This window comes from Somniosus microcephalus, chromosome 8, assembly GCF_052327205.1.
Source record: "Somniosus microcephalus isolate GS21.2 chromosome 8, FLI_Smic_1.0, whole genome shotgun sequence".
In the NCBI taxonomy this organism is placed as follows: Eukaryota; Metazoa; Chordata; class Chondrichthyes; order Squaliformes; family Somniosidae; genus Somniosus; species Somniosus microcephalus.
The window spans coordinates 97,517,464-97,531,077 of NC_140994.1; the positions used below are offsets into that span (position 1 = coordinate 97,517,464).

At 51.1% G+C, this 13,614-nt stretch overlaps 1 protein-coding gene across 1 annotated transcript in view; it reads right to left on the bottom strand.

Moving 5' to 3' along the window:
- Positions 1-13,614, bottom strand: part of LOC147113718 (SH2 domain-containing protein 4B-like) — a 222,728-nt gene that overhangs the window by 171,526 nt on the left and 37,588 nt on the right. The gene's annotated exons all lie outside the window — the stretch shown is intronic.

A 13,614-nucleotide genomic window follows, 5' to 3' on the forward strand; every position in this document is an offset into this window, starting at 1 on the left:
CCAGTTGCAGGAACCAGCGGCCTGCAGCAATGCGCGGGGGGTAGGGGCACTCGGGGGCCATCTCCCCGGAGGGCGAGGCAGGTCACCATGACTGCTGCACAGAGTGCAGAGGAGGTGCGTAACCTTGCCGAGATGAGCGCCCAGGCCCGGCTCAGGCACACTGAGCTGATGGCTGCAGTGGGGAGGATGCCTGAGTCGATCGACACACTGGCAAAGAGTGTGCTGGACTTTGGGGCAGCAATGGAAAGGACTGTCCAGGGCTTCGGCACAGCAATGGAAAGGTCTGTCCAGGGCTTCGGCCCAGCAATGGAAAGGTCTGTCCAGGGCTTGTCCGAGGCAGTGGAAAGGAGTGTTCCGGCCTTGTCCGAAGCAGTGGAAAGGACTGTCCATGGCTTTTCCGAAGCACTGGCACCTGCCACGCAGGTCCTCACTGCTGCCACGCAGTCACTTGCTGGCTTCGTCCACACGCAAATTGAGGCCACGCGAACACTCTCTGCTGCCACCCTAGCTGCATCAGGCAGGATCACCCCAGGCCCTTGCAGCGCCACAGCAGGCCATGAATCTGTGGAGCAGTCGATTGTGGCGTATGATCCTGTGCGGCCCCGTCAGAGTGCTAGTGTTTCAGCCGACCACGGTGCAGGTGTCCTCTCTCTGCATGTGAGCAGTCCTGATGCCACCGCTGGCACGTCAGCAGAGCAGCTGCCACCACCTGCGCGGCAGACTGCTAGCAGACCTGCCCAGTTGGAGCAGCCTGCTTGCGGGACCTCCAAGCCCAGAGGTCGTCCAGGCCGTCCCTCAGGGGCTTCAGCGCTTCCAGACACTCAGCAGGCGTCCCCCAGCCTTGACGCAGCCACTGGGGTCCAATTACGGAGGAGCTGCAGGGACGGAAGGGGCCGACCTCGTAAGAGGAGTCGGTCTCCATCAAGGGGTCACCAGTAGAGGGAGGTGCTAAGACGTCTCTTTTTCCGGATTTAAGGCCGTCCACACCTGCTGTGTTTGTTTGTTATGGTTTGGTTAGTTTCGCCGGATTGACAGACAGTTATCTGCTAGTTTGTTAGTTATGATTTCTGTTACCATTACGTTGTCATGCTGGAAGGAAGCACTTGTTTGAAAATTAAGAAAACTTTTTATTTACAATCGAGCTGTACACTACAGGTAGACTATCCTTTATCCGAAAACCTCGGGACCAGCCGAGTTTCGGATAAAGGAGAATTTCGGATTTCGGAAGGTGGGTCGGCGGGGGTCCACGGGGGGGTCGGCGGGGGGTCGTGCGCACGACTTACGCTGATGCTCAGCGTAAGTCAGTCGGGGTCGGCGGGGGTCGGGGCCGGCGGGGTACGTGGGGGAGGGTCGGCGGTTGTCGGGGCTGGCGGGGTCCGCGGGGGGGTCGGCGGTTGTCGGGGTCCGCGGGGGGGTCGGCGGTTGTCGGGGCCGGCGGGGTCCGCGGGGGGGTCGGCGGCTGGCGGGGTCGGCGGTTGTCGAGGCTGGCAGGGTCCGCGGGGGGGCCGGCGGTTGTCGGGGCTGGTGGGGTCCGCGGGGGGGTTGGTGGTTGTCGGGGCTGGCGGGGTCGGCGGTTGTCGGGGCTGGCGGGGTCCGCGGGGGGGTCGGCGGTTGTCGGGGCCGGCGGGGTCCGCGGGGGGGTCGGCGGTTGTCGGGGCTGGCGGGGTCGGGGGCTGGCGGGGTCCGCGGGGGGGTCGGCGGTTGTCGGGGCCGGCGGGGTCCGCGGGGGGGTCAGCGGTTGTCGGGGCTGGCGGTTGTCGGGGCCGGCGGTTGTCGGGGCTGGCGGGGGGGGTCGGCGGGGGGTCGTGCGCACGACTTACCCTTTATCCGAACTTCCGCAACCGGAACCCTCTAAAAACCGAAGGTTTTTTCGTTCAGCGTAAGTCGTACGCACGACTTACGCTGAACGAAAAAACCTTCGGTTTTTAGAGGGTTTCGGATTTCGGAAGTCCGGATAAAGGGTAGTCTACCTGTATTTACAATCATCGAGGCCTTCATAGGCTTACAGCGAACTGGAGGGTGCTGTTCGAATCACAGCCACCATTCCGTCCGAAGGGCCTAGAACCGAGTCCTTATGAGCCTCTGACGAACAGCCCTTCCAGTTTCTGGAGCCCTCCCATCTTCCTCCTCCTCCTCCTCCTCCTGATCCTCCTCGCCCGCATGCTCCTCCTCCTCCTCCTCCGCCTGCTCTGCTGGACCTTGAGGGTCGGCTGGCATTGGCTGGGTGCGTCGAATGGCCAGGTTGTGGAGCATGCAGCAGACAACAACGATGCGCGCCACATGCTCCGGCGAGTACTGTAGGGCGCCCCCTGAATGGTCTAGACAATGGAAACGCTGCTTCAGCACACCAATTATGTGCTCCACAATGTTCCTGGTGGCCTGATGGCTGTTGTAATGCTCTTCTGCCGGAGTGCTGGGCAAACGGAGCGGGGTCATGAGCCATGGGCAGAGAGGATAGCCCTTGTTGCCCAGAAGCCAGCCTTGTGGGTGAGCCGGGGCCTCATAAAGGTCAGCCACTGAGGTCTGCGGCAGGATGAACGCGTCATGGCTGCTGCCAGGGAATTGTGCGTTCACCGCCATGATCATCTGCCGGTGATCACAGACCAGCTGCACATTAAGGGAGTGGAACCCCTTTCGGTTACAGAACTCCTCCGGATTCTGTAATGGCACCCGCAAAGCCACGTGTGTGCAATCAATGGCCCCCTGCACCATGGGGAAGTCCGCAATAGCCGCGAAGCCCTGTGCACGCTCCCCCTGCTTCTCCAGGGTTACAGGGAAGGTGATTAATTCGCGCCTCCTTTTGTACAGGGCAGCTGTCACTTGCCGGGTGCAGCAATGCACTGCAAATTGAGAGATATTTGATAAGTCCCCAGCTGCTGCCTGAAACGATCCGCTGGTGTAAAAGTTGAGCGCAACAGTGACTTTCAAGGCCACCGACAGAGAGGTCCTGCACCGTATCCGCGGCTGCAGATCCCCAGCAAGCAGGTGGCACAGCTCAGTGACAACATCCTTACCAAATCTGAGCCTTCGCAGACACTGCTCCTCCGACATGGTAAGGTAGGAGACCTGCTGCCTGAAAACCCTGGCAGCGTATGGTCGGATTTGCTGACGTCTATTGGCCCTCCTCCTTCTGGCCAATCCCGGCCCTCTCTCCCTCCGTCTCTGTGCCCTTGCCAGTTGTTCAGCCAGGATGACGTTCCCCTCCAAAGCAGCTCCCATTATTCTGGTCGACGAGTAAGATGCAGTCAGCTTTCTGGATCCAACTGTTCTGGACAGGGCTGAAGGTCCCAAGGCTCCTCTGGCTCAATAAGAACAAGTCTGTGTAACTGAAGGTCTGCAATTCCCTCCAGCAGCGAGCAGTATGGCCAGGCCAAATGGCTGCCGGTTTTATACTAGTGCTGTCCCCTTTAAAGAGCGCCCCCCGAGTCCGAGAAGGACCTGGTAACGTTCCATCCAACTGTCACTAATAGCGCCAGGCGGAACGGAGGTGGGCGCCACTGAATTTCCGGTACGGGGCGCCAAAAAGGCGTTGCACAATGAAATTACGTCATTATCTGGCTGCGCCCGCGAGCGGGCGCAAAGACTTAGCACCGGTGCTAACAGGCTACTTAATATGGCAGGAAGCGCTAGGATCACTGCGCACGTCCAAAAATTGGGTAACGCCCCAAATCTCGGGCTCTTTAGGCGCTAATCGCTGGCGCAACCAACCGAATTTCTAGGCCAATATCTTTTAAATGGTGAGAATGTAGGAACGGAAGTTCCTATCCAAATAACGAATTCCAACGCAGATAAACGAAGTAATCAACTTTTAATAAACTCAATACTTTAACTTTTAAACTACAGGAGCAGAGGTCAGCAGGTCTATTAAGGTCTCCAGCCTTTCTCAGACTGCCCTTAAATACTGGAACCTGACGTCATGACGTCATCACGTTTTCCGCGCCAACTGGGGGTCACGTGATCGGCGTCATGACGTCATCACGTGAAAATACAAGAAGCTGCATAAAGCTTAAAGGTGCAGTCCACAACTGCACTACAGAGTGTTTAAAGGAATTATTACAGGTTGTTCAGTGTCTCTTGGTGGCTCTGCCACAGGCGCCCCCCCAGAATTCTCTTTAACAGACAACATCAAACGTGCAGGAGGTTTAATTATTCTGCCCGAACGACTGCGAACTTCAGACGCTGGATCGTTAGATGGGCCAACATTCGGCTGTGTCTGAAGAGGTACATCTGGGGTGGAGGAAACCGTAGCAGAAGGTATAGATGAGGATGAAGCCGAAGCAGGCAATTTAATACTAGGCCGCTTCAGGATTGGTCTAGTAGCCAATGGCGGTCGTCCACGGCGAGGCGGCTGAGCAACAACCACCGGTTCACTCCGATCCAGATGGGCTGGTTTAAGTCGGTCGATGGAGATGGTATCTGATTTACCTCCTATTTCGATCGTAAAATATTTCTCTCCCGTTGCAATAACCCGAAACGGTCCATCATAAGGTGGTCTGAGTGTATCTCCATGAGCATCCCGCCGAATGAAAACATAATCGGAACTCATAAGTTCTGCCGGTACATGAGGCTGCTGTAGATTGTGATGTGAAGTTGGAATAGGCAGAAAATTCTTTGCCACCTCTTGATGCAGAAGAAGCTGCTGAGCAGGCGACCATGATTCTGTATGTGGAGGGAGGAAATCCCCGGGTACTCGAAGCACCTGACCGTATACTAATTCAGCCGATGAAGCCTGGAGGTCTTCTTTAGGGGCTGTACGGAGGCCTAGCATCACCCAAGGGAGTCTATCCACCCAGTTGGAGCAACGCAAACTGGCACGGAGGGACGCCTTTAAAGAACGATGAAATCTTTCACATAAGCCATTTGCTTGCGGATGGTAAGCGGTGGTACGATGCAGCTTGGTACCCAAGCCCTGTGCAACTGCATTCCATAATTCTGACGTAAATTGAGGACCACGGTCAGAGGAGATATCAGATGGCACACCAAACCGGGCCACCCACGCTGAAATAAATGCCCTGGATACGTCTGCTGTGGTAGTAGCAACTAAGGGAATCACCTCTGGCCACCTGGTAGTACGGTCTACTATTGTCAGGAGATGCATAAACCCCCGCGAAATGGGGAGGGGGCCCACCAAGTCCACATGTACATGGTCGAAACGGCGTTCAGGCACTGGAAAGATGGCCCTTGGAGCCTTCACATGACGATGAACCTTTGACTTTTGACAGTCCACGCAATTGTTTGTCCAGTCACGAACATCTAAATGTATCCCCTTCCAAACAAACTTACGGGACATAAGTCGTTGTGAAGCTCGCATCCCCGGGTGTGATAAGCCATGTATAATATTAAATATCTTCTTACGCCATTCACCTGGCACAATTGGTCGGGGCACTCCCATGGATATGTCACACAACAGCGTGGTTCCTGCTGATTGGAACATAACATCGGCTACCTGCAAGCTAGAAGGCATGGTCCGATACGCCTGAACTTCAGGGTCCGCCTGCTGTTCTTTCGCCAACCCGACGTAATCCATTCCCAGGTGAATTGTCTGGACTGGGGCACGTGACAGGCAATCAGCCACAAGATTATCTTTGCCAGACAAGTGTCGCAAATCCGTTGTAAATTCAGATATGAATGTGAGATGGCGCTGTTGTCGGGCTGACCACGGCTCCGCCGTTTTGGCCATCGCAAAAGTAAGTGGTTTATGGTCCACAAATGCTGTAAAAGGACGTCCTTCTAACAGAAAATGAAAATGCCGGATGGCCAAAAACAAGGCCAGCAACTCTCTATCAAAAGTACTATATTTTCGTTCATTTTTACGTAATTGGCGGCTAAAAAAGGCCAATGGCTGCCACGTACCATCCACCCATTGTTCCTGCACTGCCCCGATGGCGTAATCGGAGGCGTCGGTAGTGAGGGCGATGGTTGCGCCCGGAAGTGGGTGTGCAAGCATAGTTGCATCTGCCAATGCCGCCTTGGTGTCCAAGAATGCTTGGTCCATCTGTGGTGTCCAAATGATAACAGCTTTACCCGACTTCCCTTTAAGTGCTTCGTACAGCAGCTGCATTAATTGAGCTGCCTTGGGGACAAAACGGTGATAAAAATTCACCATTCCCAGGAACTCCTGAAGAGATTTAATCGTTTGAGGCTGCGGGAATGCCATAACTGCTTCTACCTTAGTGGCCAGTGGGACAGCGCCTTCTGAGGTGATCCTGTGCCCTAGAAAGTCAATGCTGGTTAACCCAAACTGGCATTTGGCTAGATTTATAATGAGGCCATGTTGGCTGAGACGGGCAAAGAGTGTACGTAAATGAGCCATGTGCTCTTCCTTATCTTTACTAGCAATGAGTATATCATCCAAGTAAATGAAAATGAAAGAAAGGTCCCGTAACACAGAGTCCATAAGCCGCTGAAAAGCCTGAGCTGCATTTTTTAATCCAAACGGCATATGAAGGAACTCAAACAGGCCAAACGGTGTGATGACCGCCGTTTTGGGGATGTCTTGAGGGTGTACAGGAACTTGATGGTATCCACGAACGAGATCCACTTTAGAAAATATCAATTTGCCGGCCAAATGAGCAGAAAAATCCTGTATATGTGGTATTGGATACCTATCTGGCCTAGTGGCTTCGTTAAGGTGTCTGTAATCTCCACAAGGCCTCCATCCGCCACCTGGTTTGGGTACAATGTGTAATGGGGAAGACCAAGGACTGTTGGAGCGTCGGACAATCCCAAGGCGCTCCATAATATGAAACTCTGCCTTTGCGGCTATAAGCTTTCCGGGTTCCAATCTTCGTGCACGAGCGTACACGGGCGATCCCGTTGTGGTAATATAATGCACCACCCCGTGCTTCGCAACTGCTGCCGAGAATGTAGGCCTGGTGAGCTCTGGGAATTTGCCAAGTAGGCGCTTAAACCCGTCTTGCGATAGAACCGCACAGGCAACCGACCAGGAGACAGCAGTACTGCGGTGACAAGGCACTGCATGGAAGGTAGACGCATTAATAAGTCGACAATGTTGGACGTCGACCAGCAAACCATAGGCACAAAAAAAATCAGCCCCCAGGATGGTCTGTGATACTTTAGCCGTTATAAATTCCCATACAAAACGTTGACCTCCAAGAGTTAAATTAACTGTCCGTTTACCGAATGTGCGAATAGCCGCACCATTGGCTGCCTCAAGGGAAGGGCCGTAACTGCCGGATTGTAGGTCCAGCTTTGAAACTGGCAATATACTACACTGAGAACCAGTATCACATAAAAATCGTCGCCCTGTTCCAGAATCAGTAACATAGAGGAGTTTTCCTGCTGAACTGACTGCCATGGTGAACTGGATATGTTTGTCAGTTTCTGTCTTCTTCGAAGCTTGTGAGTCTGCTGGAGACTTTTTCTCTACCCAACTGCAGGGTGGACGGCAGCGTCTAGCCCTGACGCCAAAACGGGCGTGGTACATACACAAGCCTGACGAAGGAGGGCTGGATTTTGCTCGTGTAAGAGAAAGACGCCTCGTAGCTGCGCAACTCTGCTGTATGACCATAAAAGACTTATCTGCCTCCGCAGCCAGCTCGGCACAGTCCATAATCGTAGAACTGGCCAAGACTGCCTGAACTGGCTCGGGTAGCTGGCAGAGGAAGGGCTCTCGAAATAAAAAACATTGGGGCTCTGAACCCAAAAGCGTGAGCATTTGGCTCATCAATTCTGATGGTTTTGAGTCCCCATGACCCGGCATTGCAATAAGCTTGCGTGCACGTTCCGATTTAGTTAAAGCATACACTTGTAGTAAACGCTCTTTTAAAGCTGAGTACTTGCCCTCTGCCGGTGGATTCCCCAGGATGCTGACGACGCGTGAAGCCGTGGCGCTGTCCAGAGCGGAAACCACGTAATAATAGCGGGTTGAATCCGCTGTAATGTCCCGGATAGCAAACTGGGCTTCTGCTTGAAAAAACCATGCTTCTGGTTGCTGTTCCCAGAACTGCGGCAATTTAAGGGCAACGGCGTTCGCGTTCATTATGAATATCTCGAAGAAAGTTGTCCAACGAGCTCGAGGTCACCAATGTAGGAACGGAAGTTCCTATCCAAATAACGAATTCCAACGCAGATAAACGAAGTAATCAACTTTTAATAAACTCAATACTTTAACTTTTAAACTACAGGAGCAGAGGTCAGCAGGTCTATTAAGGTCTCCAGCCTTTCTCAGACTGCCCTTAAATACTGGAACCTGACGTCATGACGTCATGACGTTTTCCGCGCCAACTGGGGGTCACGTGATCGGCGTCATGACGTCATCACGTGAAAATACAAGAAGCTGCATAAAGCTTAAAGGTGCAGTCCACAACTGCACTACAGAGTGTTTAAAGGAATTATTACAGGTTGTTCAGTGTCTCTTGGTGGCTCTGCCACAAGAAACTATTAAATGTTGGTTTTTAGAGAGATTTAGGTGTCCTTGTACAGGAAACACAGAAAGTTAGCATGCAGTTACAGCAAGCAATTAGGAAGGCAAATGGCATATTGGCCTTTATTGCAAGGGGGTTGGAGTACAAGAGTAAAGATGTCTTACTACAATTGTACAGGGCCTTGGTGAGACCACACCTGGAGTACTGTGCACAGTTTTGGTCTCCTTATCTTGCCTTAGAGGCAGTGCAACGAAGGTTCATTAGATTGATCCCTGGGATGAGAGGGTTGCCCTATGATGAGAGATTCAGTAGATTGGGCCTATACTCTCTGGAGTTTAGAAGAATGAGAGGTGATCACATTAAAACATGTAAGATTCTGAGGGGGGTTGACAGGGTAGATGCTGAGAGGTTGTGTTTCCTGGCTGGAGTGTCTAGAACTAGGGGGCATAGTCTCAGGATAAGGGGTCAGCCATTTAAGACTGAGATGAGGAGGAATTTCTTCACTCAGAGGGTTGTGAATCATTGGAATTCTCTATCCCAAAGGGATGTGGATGCTGAGTCGTTGAGTATATTCAGGGCTGAGAGCGATAGATTTTTGGACTCATGGGGAATCAAGGAATATGGGGATCAGGCGGGAAAGTGGAGTTGAGGTCGAAGATCAGCCGTGATCTTATTGAATGGCGGAGCAGGCTCGAGGGGCCGTATGGCCGACTCCTGCTCCTAATTCTTATGTTCTTATGGACCTGCTGTCCTCTCTCAGGATAACAGCATTCATCCTCACACCACTGCCATACCGCCAGTTACCTTGGTGTTGCCTGTCAGCGAGCCCAGCCCAGACTGCTGCCACCCATGTCGCAGTGGTGCAGTCCGCAGCCAGGCCTTCTAGGCCCAGAGCTGCTCGAGGTCGTCCTGCAAGGCCATCAGCAGTCTCCCCCACTGAAAGTCAGCATTATTTCACCAGCCATGCTGCAGCCACTGGGATAGCACTTCATAGGAGCACTAGGACAGTCAAACGCACGCTGAAGACAGGCACTAAGGGAATGTACAAGGGTGATTAGTTGACTTTGTTAGGTTATATTGGATGTTTTGATGCATAACATTGGATTGGAATGTTTCTTTTGTGGTTGCTTTTATTTCAGTATAGTGGCCAAGAGGAAGCTGTGATGATCAGTAACAGGGGGATGGCAAGGTGTGGGACTACCGTTGATTGGGGAATTGGGGTTGCATTCACTCATACCACAGTCGAATGTGTTGATCACAGACAGCCCGGGCAGAACGGGGCTGTCTGGGCTGCTTCCTTCCCTCTGCTTCCTTCTGTTCTTCTTCCTCCTCAGCTGGTCGCTATATGCCCGGTGACGAGGATTGGGCTCTCATGACGGTGAGGTTGTGGAGCATGCAGCAGACCACAACGAATCCTTTGACGTGCTCTGGCGAGTACTGCAGGGCTCTTCTAGAGTGGTCCAGGCAGTGGAAGCGTTGTTTAAGGATGCCAATGGTCTGCTCCATCAGATTCCGTGTAGCAGCATGGCTCTCAATGTATGCATGCTGCCCATGTGTGGTTGGGTTGCGGAGTGGAGTCATGAGCCAGGTGGTCAAGGGATGGCCCTTCTGTTGCCCAGTAGCCACCCTCTGGTTTGTCGTGGTGGCTCAAAGTCTAAGGGAACAGCGGACTGGCGGAGAATAAAACTACTGCTACCAGGATGCCGGGCATTCACCATCATGATGTGCTGAGCATGGTTGCACACCAACTGCATATCCAACGATTGGTAACCCTTGCGTTTGCGGTACATCTCAGCATTTAGATACGGTGCCCGCAAAGCCACGTGCAGTCGATGGCGAATGGAACCATGCAGAAGCCCGCTATCCTGGAATAGCCTGTTTTGCCTGCTCTGCCTGTTTCTCTCTAGTCAGAGAGAAGACAATGAACCCCCTCTCCTGGCACAAAGAGCCTCACTCATTACTCTTATGCAGCAGTGGATGGCGAACTAGGAGATGTTACAGATGTTGCCTGCTCCAGCCTGGAAGGATCCTGATGTGAAGAAATTCAGGGCCACGGTCACCTTCACAGTCACTCACAGCGCTGTCCTTGCCCTGGTGTGAGGCTGCAGGTCTGGTTGCAAGAGGTGGCAGAATTCTGTGAGCACCTCCTTCGTAAAGCGTAGATGCCTCACACACTGCTCCTGGCTCAGGCTGAGGTAAGAGAATTGCTGTTGGAAGACCCTAGGTGGGTAAGGCTTCCTGCTGAGAGCCCTTCTCCCCCTCCTCCTCCTCCTCCCTCTGCGAGCAGCTTGTCCTCTTCTTTGCTGCCTCTGCTCCATCTCCTTGTCATGCTGCAGGCCAAAGGGAATGGCAACTACAGCACCCATGACTGGGAGCAAGTGGTCTGACCAGAACCCTTGAAGTCAGAACCAAAGCCTTCTCCACTTGCAGCACCACTCCCTGATGCCTCACCAACTTTAAACAACTCTAGAAAGCTCCAAACATGTCCTCAAACTTACACAGAGCCAGTAGAAATTAATCAGCAACTGACTGTAATGATCAATAACATGTCATTCTATAGTGGACACTAGGTGGAGCCGTAGAGCTGTGTAGAGCTGTATATAGCTGTATGTATAAGACTACACTACCCAGCTGTATGTATATTAAGACTACATTACCCATGGGGCATTAGGCTACCCACAAGGCAGCAGTCAAGATGGATGCCTCTACAGACACTGTACCTAGTCCACATGTGCTCAATAAAGCGTCTAGCAAAAGCTAGCTGTGTTCATAATAAGAATGTCTATTTATTAGCCAAGACAGCCTGTCTGAGAGACCTGCTACATAAAACAAATGAGTTCGCATGGACAGAAAGACATGAACAAGAGTGGATAAACCTCAAAACAGTGCTGACAACCACACCTGTACTCACCTTCTTTGACCCAACAAAAAGAATCAAAGTGTCAACGGATGCATCAAAAGATGGCCTAGGTGCGGTCTTGCTACAAGCAGAGGGTGAAGATTGGAAGCCTGTTGCCTATGCCTCCAGGTCTATGACTGATACTGAGTGTTGATACGCCCAGATTGAAAAGGAATGTCTAGGCTTGGTAGTTGGACTAGAAAAGTTTCATGGCTACATATATGGACTTCCCACCTTCACAGTTGAGACAGACCACAGCCCTCTGGTTGCCATCATAAAAAAAAACCTGAATGAGATGTCTCCAAGGATTCAACGACTCATGATGAAGCTGCAAAGATATGACTTTGAACTGATCTACACACCAGGCAAATACATAGTGTTAGCAGATGCACTATCCCGAGCACCCACAATGAGTCATGTGAGCTCTACTGAAGAAGACGTGGATGTTCATGTGAGTATGGTCACTGCTGCGCTGCCCGTGTCAGACACAAAATCAAAGCAAATAGCAGAAGAAACAGTAAAAGATACAGTATTACAAACAGTAATAGAGAACATTCATCATGGTTGGCCAAAAGGTTCCTGTTCAAAATATTTTCACATCAGGTCAGAATTGAGTGTCGCAAGTGGACTATTACTAAAACAGAACAGAATAGTCATTCCACAGGCTCTACGTCAAGACATGCTCAAAAGGATTCATGAGGGACACCTCGGAATTGAATAAAGCAAAAGGAGGGCAAGAGACACTGTTTATTGGCCTGGCATAAATAAGGACATTGAGAACATGATAGGCAAATGTGAGACATGTCAGAAACACCAAAACAAACAAGCAAAGGAACCAATGATAGTAGCTGACATACCAATAGCACCATGGCAAAAGGTTGGTGTGGACCTTTTTCATTTAAATGGTAAAGACTATCTAATAGTGATTGACTACTATTCTAACTATCCTGAGATGGCGCTGCTCTCAAGCACCACAGCAAGCAGTGTCATAATGCATGTGAAATCCATCTTTGCCAGACATGGAATTCCCAGGATTGCCATTAGCGACAATGGTCCGTGCTTCAACTGTAAGGAGTGGCAACAGTTTGCAGCACATTATGACTTTCAGCACATCACATCCAGTCCTTTGTATGCTCAGTCAAATGGTAAGGCAGAGAAAGGTGTTCAAGTTCTCAAGCAGCTACTGAAGAAAGCGACAGAAAGCAAGTCTGATCCTTATCTCGCCCTGCTGAGCTACCGAGCCTCACCTTTAGACTGTGGTTCTTCACCTGCTGAACTACTAATGGGTCGCAAGTTGCGCACCACGCTACCCTGCTGTGCAAAAGAACAGCAAAGTGAGGAACTGAGACAGAGACTTCAACTGTTAAAGCTGAAACAGAAATCATACTATGACAAGTCATCCAAAACTCTAAAACCATTGACAAGGGATGATGTTGTCAGGATTGAGGATCCAGATGCATGGAACAGGAAAGCTACAGTTCTTGAGGAAGTAGGACCAAGGTCATACACTGTTAGAACTGAGGAAGGACAGATTCTCAGGAGGAACCGCCGTTCCCTCCTAGAAACAAAAGAGACTATTCAAGACCAGATTGATGACAATGCCGCAACTGCATCTTGTCATTCACCGCCAGAACAATCTCATGAAGACACATCAGACTTACCCGTGTTGAGAAGATCCACACGTGAAGTAAAAAAGCCTGATAGACTTAATCTTTGAGTACAATGTAAAGCTTTGAAAATGTGTTGACTTATCTTTATTGTTTTCTTGAAAGTTGATTGATATTGATTTTGTTAAACCTCAAAGAAAGGGGGATGTAATGATCAATAACATGTCATTCTATAGTGGACACTAGGTGGAGCCGTAGAGCTGTGTAGAGCTGTATATAGCTGTATGTATATAAGACTACACTACCCAGCTGTATGTATATTAAGACTACTTTACCCATGAGGCACTAGGCTACCCACAAGGCAGCAGTCAAGATGGATGCCTCTACAGATACTGTACCTAGTCCACATGTGCTCAATAAAGTGTCTAGCAAAAGCTAGCTGTGTTCATAATAAGAATGTCTATTTATTAATGAACATAAGACTGACCTGAGAGTAGTTAAATATTGCTGGCAGGGGGGTCCTTGCAGCTGCTGAACGCATGTACACTTGTGCGAGTTTAACACAGGACGAAAATGGCAGCGCTGACATCAAATCAGTGTTGCATGCTGATTGACATCACGATCTGCCTATACTTCTGGCGCACACTCACACCGCGCGCACACTCACACCGCGCGCACACACTCACACCACGCGCACACACACACTCAGACAGCGGTGCAC